This window comes from Lucilia sericata, unplaced genomic scaffold, assembly GCF_015586225.1.
Source record: "Lucilia sericata isolate MDLA Ls3-8-SP2 unplaced genomic scaffold, ASM1558622v1 Contig000968F_arrow, whole genome shotgun sequence".
Taxonomy (NCBI): Eukaryota; Metazoa; Arthropoda; class Insecta; order Diptera; family Calliphoridae; genus Lucilia; species Lucilia sericata.
In genome coordinates this window covers 62,060-78,416 of record NW_023994951.1, presented here as the reverse complement: position 1 = coordinate 78,416, position 16,357 = coordinate 62,060, and the positions used below count along the sequence as shown (strand labels likewise).

The following is a 16,357-nucleotide window of genomic DNA, read 5'->3' as shown; positions in this document are numbered from 1 at the left end:
AACATTGAAATCTTTCTCAAAAAATAATTTGTATTTATTAAAAATTATTTATGCCTTAAGAAGTAAACAACAAGTAAACTTACATACAACGCTGGTGGCTAACATTCACAGCAAGATATGCCAAAAACAACATAAATAAATTGAACATTACATACTTCCCTAATAAAATCATTAATTATAAAACTCCCAAAAAAAGGTTAATAAAAAAATGAGGGGCTTTGTGTAATGTTCAAATCTAACCAAACAAAATCAGAGTTACACTTGATGTAAGTAGCTAAAACTACCAACAAACTGCAAATCAATTATACAAATCATACAAGATCCTATAAACTTACAACTTAAATTAACAAATTAAACTATTATTCATTTCATAAGAAGATAATAAAACTCCCAAAAAACTTAAAAAATATGAGTAGTTACTATAGTCATCTTCATCATTATCATGTTTATATGATTGCGATCATGATCTTAAAATCATGTAATAAACAACAACAAAAATATTTTTTGTTGAAAATCATGATTTTTTACAGATTTCTTTATGTTACTACCTATTTTACTGTCATTATTGATGTGTGTTAATTTATCAAAACTCCACAAACAGCAGCCCTTTTTCTGGGTTATATGTTATGTTAATACTTAATAATGATGATGATGTTGATAATGTTCAAAATGATCTTCTATCTTTATAAACAAATACACATACGAAATGATAGATTTGCTTTAAACCATCACAAAGCAGAAGTATCAAAATATTTATAAACTCATTCATCTTTCAAACACTTTTTGTCATAAATGTCTTACCCGTCTGTCTGTCTGTCTGTCTGTCTGTCCTCATACAAGAAAAAAAGTACTTTTTTCCTAAAAAAAGTAGGCAGTTTAAAACTAACACGCATTCTTGATGTTTTTCTAAACGTTGTAATTACATTTTTTTATTACATGATTTCTCTCTTTAACATCATTGCCTGCTAGAGTGTCATGTTTTTCTTTTGGGGGGAACATTAAGAAAATGTACCTGCAATTGGCGCCTAACACAAAAAAACAAAATATTTCCCATTTAAACAAAGATTTCAACTATTAATTGTATATATGTTATACTTGTTCTAGAGCTTCTTTGATCTTTTAGAAAACATTCAGACGACCTCACGCAATTGAGTTTTTCTCTCGTAGATAATGATTAATTGTCTGTTTGTAGCTGTTTAATTAAAAAATTATAAAAAAAAAAAACTTTTAAAATATAGAAAAAAAAAATAAAGCTTTTAAGTCATAAAATCCCTTTAAATGGAGATATCTATAGGAAATTAACAACAATTGTAGGTTTAAGAGAAGTTTTACAACAATTTTTTTTTGTTTAAAATGCTGACCAAAGTAATTTACAGTAAAAAAGTACTTTTTGTTAAAATTACCTTAACTTATTTTGAAACTTAATTTAAATACAAAAACCATATAAAATAATTAAAAATATAGCAAAATTTAAACTAAATAAATTTTTAAAAAAAGTACCAAAATTTTACCTAAAAAAGTACCAAATAAAATCCCTTTATTTTTATTAATTTTCTTATATAAAACAATTTTAATGGATTTTTTATACATATTTAGTGAAATTTGAAAAAAGGTAGTAAAACTAAAAAAAGTACTTTTTATTTAAAAAAAAGTACCAAAAATTTACTTTAAAAAAAATATTTTGATAAACAACATTTTCTTAAACAAAAAAATTTTACTTAATTTTTAATACAACTTTGGTGAAATTTGAAAAAAGGTACTAAAAGTAAAAAGGACTTTTTTCAAAAAAAGTACTAAAACTTTTTTGCTTTAAAATTCTTTAAATTGATAACAGTTCCTTTAATTTTCAGTAATTCAACAAATTTTGTTAAAAAATGTCCAAAAGTAAGAAAAGTACTTTTTTTATATAACATTAAGAAGTAAAAGAAGTATCAATTGGCAAAAAGTACCAAATTTTACTCCTTTTTTTAAGAAAAGTTAATTTTAAAACATAAAATTTGCTTAAATAAATTTCTTTAATGAAATTCTACAAATTTTCGAAAAAATTAGAAAAATAATACTTAATTGAAAAAAGTACTTTTTGTTACAAGTACTAGAATTTTTTCTTTAAATTAATTTAATAAATTTAAAAAACAACCAAAGTAACAACATTTTAATTTAAAATTTAATTTTATAAATTTTTCATATGATTTTTTTAAATAGTACTTAATCGAAAAAAGTACTTTTTTATTAAAAGTTCTAGAAAATAAATTTTTTTAATTTAAATTTAATAAACTTAAATATAAAAAACTGTTAAAAGTAATAAAAAAAAAAGTCAAAATGTGCTAAAAATGCAAAAAGTACCTTTTTAGAAAAAAAGTACCAAAAATTATTTTTTTTGAAGTGGAACTTGAATTTACTCTATTTAACTTATTATATGTGAAAATAAAAATGCTGACATTTAAATATGCGCTAAATTTCCAAAAAGTACCAAATAATAAAAAAGTACTTTTTTAGAAAAAAGTACCAAAAATTAAGTTTTACAATTGGAACTTAAATTTACTCTATAAAACTTATTAAATGAGAATAAAAAATCGGAAAATGTGCCAAATTTCCAAAGAAGTATCAAATATTAAAAAAGTACCTTTTAAGAAAAAAGTACTAAAAATAAATTTTTTTTAATTGAAACTTAAATTTACTCTATTAACTTATTAAATGAGAAAAAAATCTGAAAATTTTAAAATGTACCAAATTTCCAAAAAGTACCAAATAATAAAAATGTATTTTTTAGAAAAAAAAAAGTACCAAAAATTAAGTTTTTTTTAATTGGAACTTGAATTTAATTTATAAAACTTATAAAAAGTGAAAACAAAAATACAGAAATTCAAAAATGCGCAAAATTTACAAAAAGTACCAAATAATAAAAAAGTACTTTTTTAGAACAAACTTACCAAATATTAAGTTTTATAATTGGAACTCGAATTTATTCTATTAACTTATTAAATGTGGATATAGTAATACTGACATTTCAAAATGTACTAAATTTCCAAAAAGTATCAAATATTAAAAAAGTACTTTTTTAGAAAAAATTTACCAAAAATTAAGTTTATTAATTGAAATTGGAATTTACTCTATAAAACTAATTAAATTAAAAAAAATACTGAAATTTCAAATTGTACTAAATTTCCAAAAAGTACCAAATATTAAAAAAGTACTAAAAATTGTGTTTTTTTATTTGAAGTGGAATTTACTCTATAAAATTTAATAATTGTAAACCAAAAATCTTAAAATTTCAAAATGTGCTAAATTTCCAAAAAAGTACCAAATATTAAAAAAAGTACCTTTTTAGAAAAAAGTACTAAAAAGTAAGTTTTTTTATTTACCCTATGAAATAAGTACTTTTGGTAAAGTACTTAATATTAGTTTAGAACTTAACCTTTAACAAAGATTTAAAAAAGTACTTTTTGTGGAAAAAGTACTAAATGGGGTATTTTCTAAACTGACCATTTAACTTTTTCACATAAACTTAAAAATAAAGCAAAAATTGAGAAATGTTAAAAGTACTTTTTGTTAAAAGTACTAAAAACAAAAAAGTACTTTTTGTCAAAAAAGTACCAAAATATATTTTATTCACTTAAAACTTGATTTTTAAAACAAAATAAATAACCTAAAAATATATACTTTCAAAAAGTACTTTTTCAGAAAAGTACCAAACATATCTTCTCAATTTATTTCGTCTATTTTATAGCGTTTCTTTTGTTTTATTAAATTCAATTAGTTCAATTATCATCTTTTACAATTAAAACCAAACAATTGTTTTAAATATTTGTTTATTACTTAAAACAAATCAACGAAAAAACCCACAAAAAAGAAACTAGTTTCAAAGAAACCAAAGTAAATAACTTTAATAAAAAAAGTGTTAAATAAGAAAATTAAAAAAATAAATAAATAAACCGAAAATAAACACAAGCAAATCAATTAATTGTATTGAAAAAAAACTTTAGTTGAAATTAGACAATTTTGTTAGTTTTATTTTTATGACTTGGTGGGTGTTAAGTTTAATTTAGTTTTGATTTAAATTTATTTTAAAACTTAATTTTATAGATTTGTAACCTTCGTGCTCTATATAAGTTTAAAGAAAAAATTAAGTTTAACAAAATGTTTGTATAAAGAGCAATAGAATAGCAGCTTTAAAGCTTTCCTAAAAAAATTTTGAGTCGACTATTGATTTGGTAGCTTTCTCTGTCTATAGTTTGCTTTAACTTATTTATTACAAGTTTTTGCAAAAGGGTATTTTCAATTCGCCTAAAACTTTTCCATTATTTTGCCCTCTTCATTTGTGTACTTTTAATCGGCATTTAAAATCTTTAGTTTAACTGTTTTGTGTTAAAACAAAATAAATTTAAAACTTATTTTTATTACCAGTATTATTTAGCGTAGAAGACAACAAATACCTCATTAAAAACAAGTTAAAAAATATAAACAAAGATAAATTGTATGTGTACTTGTTAGTAGATTTATGTAAAAAGATATTGAACATAAAATAATCCCCCATACTCGAAGACATAACAACAAAAAACTACATATTTACAAAAAAAATACTGGAATTATCAAAAAATAGCAATCAAACATTAATAATAAAACAAATACTTAAGTGTATGTAAAAATAAATAATTGTTTTAAAGTACAAAAAAGCAAAAAATATAATGACATATTTTGAAAGAGGTTTAAGAAAATTTTATTTTTTCCTAAAATTTGTGATAAAAAGTACTTTTTTTACACGAATACAAAATTTTACATTGGGGACACAGTTCTAAACTTGATTTATAAAATTTCTATTCAACTTACTCTTATTTTGAAGCTTTTTTTAAAAAAAGTACTTTTTTGCAAAAGTACTTTTTGTGGGGAAATATGAAATTCTAGTTTAGCATGCAGTATGCTTGCTTTAAATTATCTAAAAGTTTTTTAATTTACACTAATTTTTGAGGTTTTTTTAAAAAGTATTTTTTTGGGTATTTTTCCTGAAATTACATTTCCACAAAATTTTAGCTTAAGGGACACAATTCTTGCCTTAAATTAAAGCATAGTTGTTTCATTTACACTTATTTTAGAAGTTATTTAAAAAAAGTACTTTTTTGGTACTTTTTTTAAAAATGAGTTTTTAACATACTTTTTGATCTAAGTTATATTTTTTAATATTGATACTTTATTTTAAATAATTTTCTAAAAATTTGAACGTTAATTTTATAACGATTTATAAAAAAAAGTACTTTAAAAAAAAGTTCAAAAAATCTGCAGGATTGTTAGGAAAAAAGTACTTTTTCCGAGAAATACAAAATTTAAGCTTGGGGACACAATTGTTAACTTAAATTATAACGTTTTTGTTTGTTTTACATTTATATTTAAGCATTTTTTAAAAAAAGTACTTTTTTGGTACTTTTTCAAAAGGTCGGATTTTTGATATTTTTTCCCTGAAATTAAATTCTTTAGCTTGGGGACACTATTCTAGTCTTAAATTATAGCGTTGTTGTTTGTTTAACATTTATTTTTAAGCATTTTTTAAATAAGTACTTTTTTGGTACTTTTTCTAAAACTAAGATTTTTGATACTTTTTCCCAGAAATTAAATTCCTTAGCTTGGGGACACAATTCTAGCCTTAAATTATAGCGATGTTGTTTGTTTGATATTTATTTTTAAGAAATTTTTAAAAAAAGTACTTTTTCAAAAAGTAAGATTTTTGGTTTTGTTTTCACCGAAATTAAATTCCATAGTTTGGGGACACAATTCTAGCCTTAAATTATAGCGTATTTGTTTGTTTTACACTCATTTTTAAGCATTTTTTTAAAAAAGTACTTTTTTGGTACTTTTTCAAAAAGTTGGATTTTTGATTTTGTTTTCACCGAAATTAAATTCCTTAGTTTGGGGACACAATTCTAGCTTATGGGGCAGTTGTTTGTTTAACATTTATTTTAAGCATTTTTTAAAAAACTACTTTTTTCGTACTTTTTTTTCAAAAAGTTCGATTTTTGCTACTTTTTCCCTGAAATTAAATTCTTTAATGTTGTTACAACATTTTTTAAGCAATTTCAGAAAATTATATGTAAGTTTTGTATAGAATTAGAAGAGAAATTGTTTAAAAATTTTTATAAATAATCTAAATCTTTTTGTTTATACCTAAATTTCTTAAAAATTTTTTCTCACAGAGATTTTGTTAATAACTTTTAAGCAGTTAATTATTATTAATTATTTTAATCTCTTTTTCAAGTTAAACTTTTTTCGGAGAACTTTTTTAAAATTTTGTTCCCAAAATTGTTTATTTTTTCTACAAAAACGTTCCCTTGGTTACTTAAAAATATTTACCCAAAAAAGGTGTACTTTACACAATTTAATTGTAGCCAATGAAGCATATAAAACAGAAAAATTTTATGCATAAAGACATCATCATCATCATCACCAGACAAACCATTCAAACATTTCAATACTCTTTTCTAAACATCCCCCTCACTTTACTTCTAAATTATTGAAAAAAAGAAGACACTCATAGGAAAAAACATAATAATAATAAAAATATATTAAACGAATATTGTTTTCTCAGGTCACTTAAATGGAATTAAATTCACATGAAATTATTCAATGAATAAATAATTATGTCATAATATTTATTTCCACGAATAGTAGAAAAAAATTGTATATATATATATTGAAAAAAAGTATCTTTTCATACACAAGACTTAAATAACAATAACAAATTTACCAAAAATATACATAGTCATACATTTAGAAAATATGCTATAACTTTAGCTATTGCTACTATACTTCTCATGCTGCTGCTGCTGTTGTTGAGTAGACCTTCATGCTTGAGTTGATTTGGAGCGTCAGTTAGAAGAGTTCAAAAGGGATGCTAATCCAAATGACCAGTGTACTTATTTTTAAAAATTGAAACCTAAACAAAAATCTATTTAGAAAATGTATGTAATGTATTGGTAGTATTAGGGTGGTATTTTTAAAAAAAAAAATCGGATCTCAAGGGGTTTTTGCCACTGAAATTGTGAATATATTCCTTTAAAAGTTTTTTAATAATTAATAATTTTTTGTTTAAAATTTCAAAATATTTGCAATTTGACCTTTGACCCCTAAGCTAAACAAATGTCTATAATTTTAGCTCTAGTCTTTATAAAACTTTTGCCTAAAGTTTTGTTTAATCTTTTAAAAAAATATCTCTATTTTTTTAATTTTTTCTAAGAATTTAAAATTATTTATAATATTTGACCTTATTTTATTAATTTATTAATTACAACATTTTTCTTTTAAAATTTAGGTTTTTGCAATCATTATTAGGCTGTTAGCTATTGTTAAAACTTTTGACCTTTCTTTGACCTTTATAAGAATATACTTTTGTTAATTTAAGTTGTCAAATTTAACCTTTGACCTCCAAGCTAAATAAATATCTTAGACTATAAGTATAGTTTTAGTCTTAATAGAACTTTTACCCAAAGTTTTTTTTAATTCCTATGAAAAATACCTAAAAATTCTTTAGATTTTATTAAGAATAAAAATGATTTAAATTATTTGACCTTTGACCTTATAACTTATAAAATTTGTTAAGTTTGCTTTATTGCGTTGATTTCATAAATTAGAAAATTTTGCTTTTAAAACTTAAGCTTTTACCATCATTATTAGACTGTTAGCTATTGTTAAAACTTTTTAACAAATTTGACCTTTGACCTGGAAGCTAAATATATATTTTATACTATAATTGTAGCTCTAATCTTTATATAATTTTTACCCAAAGTTTTTTTAAATCCTTTGAAAAATATCTTAAAATTATTTAATTTTTTTTATAAGAATCCAAAGTTATTTAAAATATTTGACCTTTGACCCTGTAACTTAAAAAATTCGTTAAACTTGCATAACTTTGTTGATTTCATAAATTGGAAAATTTTGTATTTTGATTTCAAAATCAAAATTTTTACAATCATTATTAGACAGTTAGCTGCTGTTGAAACTATTTAACATATTTGACCTTTGACATGGAAACCAAGGTCCTATTTAGTTGAAATTGTAAGAATATATTTTTTAAATTTAAATTGTCAAATTTGACCTTTGACCTCGAAGCTAAATAAATGATTTAGACTATATTTGTAGCTCTAATATTAATAGAACTTTTACCTTAAGAGTTTTTTAAATCATAATTCAAATTTTTTTAATATTTTTATAAGAATTCAAAATTTTTTAAAATATTTCACCGTCGACCTTGTAACTTTAAAAATTAGTTAAATTTGCTTTATTTTATTGATTTCATAATTTAGAAAATTTTGCTTTCAAAAACTAAATTTTTACAATCATGATTAGACAGTTAGCTGCTGTTGAAACTCTTTAACAGACTTGACCTTTGACCTACAAGCTAAGTATATGGTTGAAACTTGTATGATTTAGTTGATATTTTCAGGATAAATTTTTATTTATTTAAGCTTTCAAATTATAACATTGTTTTAGTAAAATTCCTTTCCTTAAGCAATTACTAAAGCTGTTGTAAAAAGTGTTTACGTTTCCCGAAATTCACAAAATTTTGAACGTAAGTAGTACCAGAATAAGAAAGTTATTGAAGAAAATCTTTTAGGTTCTGTAACTCTGTTTTATTGCTAATTATATACCAAGAAGTACTACTTGAAGTTTCACAATTTCTTTAAGAATTTTTTTTGAAAAACATTATTTCTATAGGAAATGTTTGGGGCCTCTTTATGAGGCTGAGGGAATTTCTAATAACTCAAGGAATTTCCCAAAGATTTATGACTTTTGTAACTTGTTGGAAAGGTTATTGTATGTACATTTTAAAAACTTTTGAAATATTAAAAAAAAAAACTTGACAAAATTCTTCTTAACGAAATTTTGAGAAGACATAAAAGTAACCACCCTAATAAATAGCTAACCAAGATATGTATGTATGTCTGTATGTCATGGCATATGAGTAAATGTTGAAAATTTTATTAAAAAAAAATAAAGTTTATTTTTATAAATGACCAGATGAAAGTATGAATACTTAGTGCTAATCAGGGATTTAGAAAAAAAGTAAATTTGCTAGAGATTTTATTACAATGTTAACTAGAAAACTCTTAACCCTAAAACGCTACAAACAATTTAAACAAAAATCTATAACTTAAAAAAAAACTCACAATAAAATTTGTTTTAAATTTACAAAAAAATCTTTTAAACTAAACAAAAAAAATTTAAATTTTCTGCTCAAAAAACTTAATAATATTGCTCCTTGGAGCAGCTAAGGGTTAAACGTTTAGTAAGAAAAATCTAAAACTCCTGTTAAAATGAAAACCTTTAATATTGTCATCAACATTTTCCGCTTTATTTATGTTTGAATTATATTTTTCTTTGCAGGCGGTAAACAATAGAAACCGGTAAATGTGGAGGTGGCGAATGACTACGTGAGTATGTGTAAATATGGAGCACATTGTCTACATGTATGAGTTCATGTAACAATGTGTAATAATTTTCATTTACAAAAAAAAAAAAAAAAAAAAATTCAACCAAAAACATGTGGTTTATTCTTAATATAATTTTCAATATGTAGAATATTTCTGGTTGCTTCTGTATTGTTCTTTCGAGTGTTTATGGTCGATTAGCTTAAATTGTTGTTGCTGTTGTTGTTATTTTTTTCCCTTAGTACCATTTTCATTAACACAATTTTATATTTTGTACTAAAAATATTATTTTTATTATCAATTGATGTGATTTTTTTAAAACAAATTTTCCTTAAATACACATATGAATCTATTGAAGGTGGTCGTGCTGCTGTATAGAGTGTTTAGGGGGGTTGTATATTAGGTTTTTTTTGTTCAAATAATTTTTGTTTTAATGTGCTTTAATGTTGTTTTTTTATAAAGTGCGCAATATTCAATTAAAGACTTCATTATATCGAGAGTTTTATTACTTAAGGAATATAAATATGATATAAGTTCATCATTTTCATTTAATTTTAATATTGATTCTTTGTATGTATTGTGGCAGTAGACGGCAGACAAGTACCGAGCAATTTGAAGAAAGTTGCAGAGGCGGGGTTTTATTACACAAAAGGGGCACCTTGCCCTTGTTTAAACTTAAAAAGTCAATCTTCGCCTAACATCTTTTTTTTTGCATTGTGTTTACTTTTTCCTTTAGCAAAAAGCTCATGAAAATTCAAAAGCTTTTTATTTTCAAAGAAAATTGCTGAATTTTCTTGTTTTCAATAAAATTGTTTTAAAAGCTTTTAAAATCTTTGCAAGCAATTAGCTTACTATAAACTTTTTGAAACAAAAAGCTTTTTAATGTTTTAATTTTTTTTTTGTAAAAAAGCTTTGTAAAATATTCTTTGGAGAACTTTAAAGAATCTTTATCCAAAAAGCTGTTTATTAGCTTTATTTTCAGATTTGTCCAAAAAGCTTTATTTAAATACCTTTTTGAATGCTTTCTTTATTTAAAAGCTTTATAGCATCTTTATTCTTTCCAAAAGCTTTTCAGAAACATTTTTTAAACATAAAGCTTTGTATCAATTTTTTCATTAAAAATGCATTATGAAAGCTTTCATTATTTAAAAAAGCTTTCTAAAAGTTTTAATTATATAAAAGGATTTTTAAAGCTTTTTTTTATTCAAAAATCAGTTTAGAAGCTTAATTTATTCAAAAAGCTTAGTTAAATCATCTTTTTATCATTGTAAATTTTGTTTTATGTGGAAATCTACTAAAAGCTGTATCATTCAAAAAGTTTTATTTTTTATTTAAAAAAGCTTGCTTATAAAAACTCTCTAAAAACGAACAAAAAGCTTTACAAACGTTTGTTTTATACAAAGAGCTTAATAAAAGCTTGCTTAACTCTCTATAAAAATCTTTTTTAACGAAACAATTCATAAAGCTTTCTTTATACAACACCTTTTGCAAAAGCTTACTTAAAAACAAAGTAATTAATAAAAAGAAGCTTTAAAAAAGATTATTTTATAGAAAAAGCTTGCAGTCTGTGCAATGTTTATAAAAGCTTGCTTGGTACAAAAAGCTTTATAAAGCTTTATACGAAAAATAAAAGAAAGAAAAGCTTTCTTTATACAACACGTTTCAAAAAAGCGTGCTCAATATAAAAAGCTTTAAAAAAGCTTTAAAAATCTTGCTAAAAAGCTAATTTTATACAAAAAGCTTTAGAAAAGTTTGATTCATTAAAAATTCTTTAGAAAAGTATAATTTATTTAAAAACTTTACTTTGTTCAAAAGTCTTTGAAAAGCTTTACTTATATATAAAGCTTTAATTATTCTTGCTTATAAATTCATTAGAAAAGTATTGTTGTTAGTTGTTATTCAATCAAAAAGCTTTGCCAAATCTGTACTTATACAAAAAGCTTTATAAACAATTTACTGAAAAAGCTTTATTTATACAAAAGGCATCTTAAAAGCTTCCTTTATTCAAAAATCTTTTTGTTAAAGCATTCTTTATAAATATCTTCTTAAAGGCTTCATTTACTAATAAAAAGCTTTGTAAAAGCTCATTTTAAAATTCCGTTTATTCATAAAGGTTTCCCTTATTCAAAAAGCGTTGTAAAAGTTTTCTTTATTTGAAAAGTTTAGTAAAAGCTTTCTTTAAGGAAAAAGCTTTATAAAAGCTTCTCTTATTAAAAAGTTGTCTTTAAGCAAAAAGATTTGTAAAAACCGTTTCTTATCTTGTAAAAACTATTTCAAAATATACAGTTTTGGGGGGAAAGCAAATGTAAAAGCTATACTACGCCTTTATATTATATGACATTAGCTTTTAAACATATGCTTTTGCTTGTTGTTGGTTATTTTATTTTTTTCTCATTTATTCGTAAGTCAAGCCATACGAAAAAAAAAATAATAATAAAATAACAAATAAAACAAACTATATACAATTTTTGTTATTATTGATTATTATTAGTATATTATTGAATATTGATCAAGTAGTTGGAATTGCTAATTGATATTTGAATTGAAATTCGTTTATGGCTATAGAACACACACACACACAGCCTAAGAAAAACAAAAAATTATAATAAATTTTTCCACAATAATCATTTAAGATTTGTATGTATGAACAAACAAAAAGATAATAAGGAGAAAAATAAAATTAAAACCGGAAAAATTAATAAATGTTCAATTGTCTATTAAAGGCAACTGCAAACAGCAACAGCAACATAATAATTTATTATGCAAAAAAACTAAAAAAAACACACAAACAGTATTTAAAAGCTTCTAATGAAGTATGGATGTAACGTTTTGGCTAAATTACTTACTAGAGCAAAATTTAAAAGAGACTTAAAACACTTGGGTTGGGTTACTTACTAGCAGCTTAATTGAAGGACGTATTTAATTTTTAATTTTAGTTTGTTTTTTTTGTTTTGTCTTTTAAGTTTTAAGTAAGTGGGTGGGCAATTTTTATGTCTGATGAAGAAGCTAGCGACTTAGTGTTTTATAATTAAAACAAAAAAAAAACTAAGTAAAAACAACAACAATAATACATAATTAGCTTTGAACTCAACTACATACTTATAATAATGTCATAATAATTTATATATGTGTGTACATATGTATTTGTTACTGTAGCTGTTGTTGGCTGTGTACTGCATTTGACCCCATATTGAGAATTTCCCATTAAAATGTAAATATTTCATAAAGAAATTAAATTTATAGTTATGACTTTCTAAGTTCATAAACTCTTTAGAAAAGAACAACAACCAATTCTACCCAAAAAAGAACTCATTCAAAATCATACCAAATTGAAACCCATGACTTCCTACTAAATGAAAACATACACCATATACAAAGTATCATCCTCAACACCAACAACAACAATAACAACATCATCATCATTATTATTATTACTTATTTTGTAGGCTGGTGGTACACTCGACAATATTCCTCCAAAAATTAAAAAAAATAAGCGCCACAGCCTCAGCATCATACAACTATTATTTGAGATTTCTTTACCAAAAAAAAAAATATCACAAAAAAACAATTTTTATATGAATTAAAAACTCAAGTACACGCATGATGCAAACAATTGAATTAAAGTTCTTTTATAGAAAAAAATCACAACAACAAGAAATCAGTTTTATTTTTATATAGAACAATTCAAACAAGTACCCCTTTGATATTTTTTCGGCAGCCTGGCGCATGCTTCTTTTTTTTTCTGTGTGTTTTTGTTGTACAATTTTGTTGATTTAAGTGGGGTCCGTCCGGCAATATCTTTTTTTATTATTGAGCAGCAGTGTTTTTTTTTTGCAAAGTTAATCAAATGTCTGTTATTTTTTTATATACATATGTACTTGTGTTATTTTTTTTATTATATTTTGTTGGTTAATTGATTTTTTTTCGTTTCGTTGTTATTGAATTGTAGACTTTATTAAAGGAAATTTTCAATTATTAGATGTTAAGATAGACAAAAAGCAAAATATTAAATGAAATGACGCGATTTGATGGGAACACAAAAAAAAAAACTATTTAATTGCGTTCCAGCATAAATTAAGGAACAATATTTTAAAGTACAGACTAAGTAGGTAGAAAACTAAAAGCACTAAGCAAAAACTTAAAAAAGCTTTTAAGTTTTATTCAAAATGATGAAGTACTCCAGCAAATTGTATTTCATTTCAACAATATGTTCAAATTGACTATCTGAAAAACTTAATACACACCAAGCAAAAAGCTTTTTTTTATAAAAACTTTCCTCAATGATAAAGCTTTTTTGTAAAAGGTATGTTTAAGGTTTTTCAAAAGCTTTTTTTTTTTAAATGTATTAAAAAAAGCAAAAAGCTTTTTTTATAAAAACTTTCCTCAAATATAAAGCCTTTTTGTAAAAGTTGTGTTTAAGTAGAAGGGTTTTAAAAGCTTTTTTTTTAAATTTATTTAAAAAAGCAAAAAGCTTTTTTTTATAAAAACTTTCCTTAAAGATAAAGCTTTTTTTTAAAGGGTATGTTTAAGTTTAAAAAGGTTTTTCAAAAGCTCTTTTAAACATTTTTTAAAACAAAACTTTGTTGCAAAAGCTTTATTAAAACCAAAAGACTTTGTAAATGCTATAAGAAAAAGCTTTTATAAAAACTGTTGTAAAACGAAACGCTGTTTTAAAAGCTTTATAAAAGACGTTCCTAACATATAAAGTTTTTTTTAAATTATCGTTATGTAAAAGCTTTTACTAAACTTCATTAAAAAGAAAAGCTTTATGAGAAAAGATTTTTTAAAGGAAAAAACTTATGTAAAATTATAATTAAAATAAAAGCCTTAAACTTCATTTGAAAGAACAGCTTTATGAGAAAAGCTTTTTAAGCTTCATTTACTAAACTTCATTAAAAAGTAAAGCTTTATGAGAAAAGCTTTTTTGAAAGAAAAAACTTTTGTAAACTATAATAAAACTAAAAGTTTTAAACTTCATTGAAAAGAAAAGTTTAATGAGAAAAGCTTTTTTAAAAGAAACAACTTTTGCAAAACTATATTAAAACCAAACGTTTTATAAATAATATTTTCTAAAACTTTCTTTAAACATACAACTTTTTCCGAAATTTTCTAAAGTTTTTTTTTGTAAGTTTTCTCAAATTTTTCTTGCAATACAAAAAAGTTCCCTTAGGTTTCTACAGAAACATATTCAGTAAAGCTTTTGGAAAAGCTTCTACTTTAAAAGATTATTTTATAAATGCATTTTTTAAAACTTTAGTAAAACAAAATGCTGTTGTAAAAGCTTTATTACAAAGAAAAGATTTTGCAAAAGCTTTTCAAACATAAAGATTATTTTATAAAAGCATTTTTTAAAACTTTAGTAAAACAAAATGCTGTTATAAAAGCTTTATTACAAAGAAAAGATTTTGTAAAAGCTTTTATAAAATAAAAAGATTTTGCAAAAGCTTTTCAAACATAAAATGATTTTGCAAAAGCTTTTCAAAGATAAAAAGCTTTTGTAAAAACTTTTATAAAATAAAAAGATATTGTAAAAGATTTTATAAAATAAAAGGTTGTTGTAAGATTTTTCTTTGAAAAACTTTTACTGTTGTCAAATATTTATGGAAAAGCTTTTATATAACGAAAAACTTTTACAAAAACTATTATAAAACAAAAACAGTTTGTAAAAGCAAAAAGCTTTCGAAAAAAAACTTTATTAAAATATAAAGCTTTTTTGCAAATGTTTATTTATATAAAAACTTTTGCAAAACTAAAAAAACAGAGAAAAGCTTTTGCAAAACTATAATTAAACGAAAAGCTTTTGTAAAGACTTTTGTAAAACCTTTCTTTAAACATATAACTTTTGCGGAGATTTCCTAAAGCATTTTTGTATCGAAAAAAGTTTTCTTAGACTATTTTCGAAAAATATTAAGTAAAGCTTTTGCAAAAGGTTCTACTTTAACAGAGCTTTTGCACAAGCTTTTGTAAAATCAAAGGCTTTTATAAAACGATAAACTTTTTAAAAACTGTTACAATAAGGCGTTTTTAAAATTTTTTATAAAGCAAATAGCTTTTCTAGAAACTTTCTTAAAATATAAAGCTTTTTTGGCGCAAAGTTACTTTATATAAAATTTTACTAAAAATAAAAACTTGCTTTAAACGAAAAACTTTTGCATAAGTTAAAAAGCTTCTTATGTCTCACAAAAAGTTTTTTAAGACTTGATTCTTAATAAAAATAGTTTTTTCTTTAAGTTTCAGTAAAGCTTTCTTTGAACATGAAATCTTGTTAAAACCTCTAAAGTTTAGCAAGTTCTTAATTTTTAATTTAGTTTAAAACATTTTTTTAGTTTTTAACTAATTTAGTATATATATTTAACTGTACTTACTTGCCAGAAAAAAATATTTGTAATTTTCTTTGTAGTTTTTGCTGTCAATATGTTCTGCGTTTTGTAGATGTTGTTGTTGTTTCTTTTAGTATTTATATCTCTTCCAAAAAACTTTTTTAAATACGAAAGCCAAAAATATTATATTAACATAAATCTGTAAAAAGACATATGAAAAGACAAAAAAAATTTAGTTAGAAAGAAAGTTTAAAGATTAATTATTTGCGATAACTAGAAGTATAATTAATGTTAAATTAAAATACAAAAGAAAACTAATTGTAAAAAAAGGGGATAAACAGTGTAGATAAATCTAGGGGTTTTCAAAATTGTTTGTAATTATAAAGAAAGCTTGCTAAATTTAAACAATAAGTTTAAATACTACAAAAATGAACAAGTTTTAAGAAAAAAGCTTTATATAAAGCTTTTAATACATATAAAAAGTTGTGTTTAAAATATATGTATATAAAAAGCTTTAAAGCTTAAACAACAGCTTAATAAAGCTTTTTTGTTTTAGCTTTAGGAGTTATAAGTTCAATTTCTTTTTAAAATTATTAATTAAGACATTTCAAAACATTCGTATTT

General features: G+C 22.9%; 1 protein-coding gene across 3 annotated transcripts in view; it reads right to left on the bottom strand.

Moving 5' to 3' along the window:
* LOC119609366 (protein abrupt-like) overlaps window positions 1-15,914 on the bottom strand; it is a 96,459-nt gene extending 80,545 nt beyond the window's left edge. For all 3 annotated transcript variants that reach the window (XM_037964115.1, XM_037964116.1, XM_037964117.1), the window contains exon 1: window positions 15,779-15,914. The gene's annotated coding sequence lies outside the window, so the exon portion shown is untranslated. The remainder of the gene's footprint in view (window positions 1-15,778) is intronic.
* Window positions 15,915-16,357: the final 443 nt, after the last annotated feature.